The sequence below is a fragment of the Urocitellus parryii genome, chromosome 11, assembly GCF_045843805.1.
Source record: "Urocitellus parryii isolate mUroPar1 chromosome 11, mUroPar1.hap1, whole genome shotgun sequence".
Taxonomy (NCBI): domain Eukaryota; kingdom Metazoa; phylum Chordata; class Mammalia; order Rodentia; family Sciuridae; genus Urocitellus; species Urocitellus parryii.
Window position 1 is genome coordinate 35,633,630 of NC_135541.1, and position 1,011 is coordinate 35,634,640.

A 1,011-nucleotide genomic window follows, 5' to 3' on the forward strand; every position below is an offset into this window, starting at 1 on the left:
CTAGGCAAGAGCTCTGCCACTCAGCCACAACTCCAGCCCCCATGTGGGGGCTGTATATACAGGTTTTTGATGTGAAATGGTTTAAAAAAATATTTTGATACTGATCCTCAGCCAATTATAATAGGCTATATATACATGAGAATATGCTTTCTTCCCAGGAGGGATTGAACCGAAGGATACTTTGCTGCTGTGTTATAGCCCCATCCCTTTCTATTTTTTGCCTAGGCTGACCTTGAACAGAAATTACAGGCCTATGTCCCATACCTGGATTATAATTGTATTTCTTAAATCTAGGGCCCAATTAAGGTTCACTCACTGCATTTAGTTCTCATATCTCTATTCTCCTTTGGTCTTGGATATTTGGGGGTTTTGTTTTTTCTTTGTGATATTTAAAATGAGTGCAACAATTGCTTTGTAGAACATTTCTCCCTTAATTTAGATTTGTCTGATAGTCTTCTCATCAACAGATTCAGGCGAAACATTTCTGGGTGAGGTTGTTTTTCTCACATAAAGATTTAAATATCAGTTTGTCTTATTTTTAGTTTCCATATAAATATTAGAATTAACTTCCAAAGTAATATAAGAAACTGTGCCAAGACTTGCATCTAGACAACAATTGCATCTCTTTATTCGATTTCTTCCTAGTAAAATTAATGTGCCAAAATAAGTCTTTTATACATGAAGATTTGTTTCTATTGTAAATTTTTTAATGTTATATGTTTTTTAAAAGTACATTTCTAGGCATGTTGCTAGAGATCACTTCACCTTTTTGAGCGTCAATTTTATTTAAAATAATAAAAACCAGTGGCCTTGGGCCTATGGTAGAAGGACAGTTTGGTTTTATACTTTGAATGTTTGTATTGACTATAAAGTTCTCAAACTTTTTGGAAAAAGCAAATCATTTAACAGAAAATTCGAAAACACATGATAGTCATTTTGTATATTTTACTTCAATAAGTTTAGAAAAAGGAAATGGGGATCTTTAAAAAACAGTTGTCCTTTAGAAGGTTT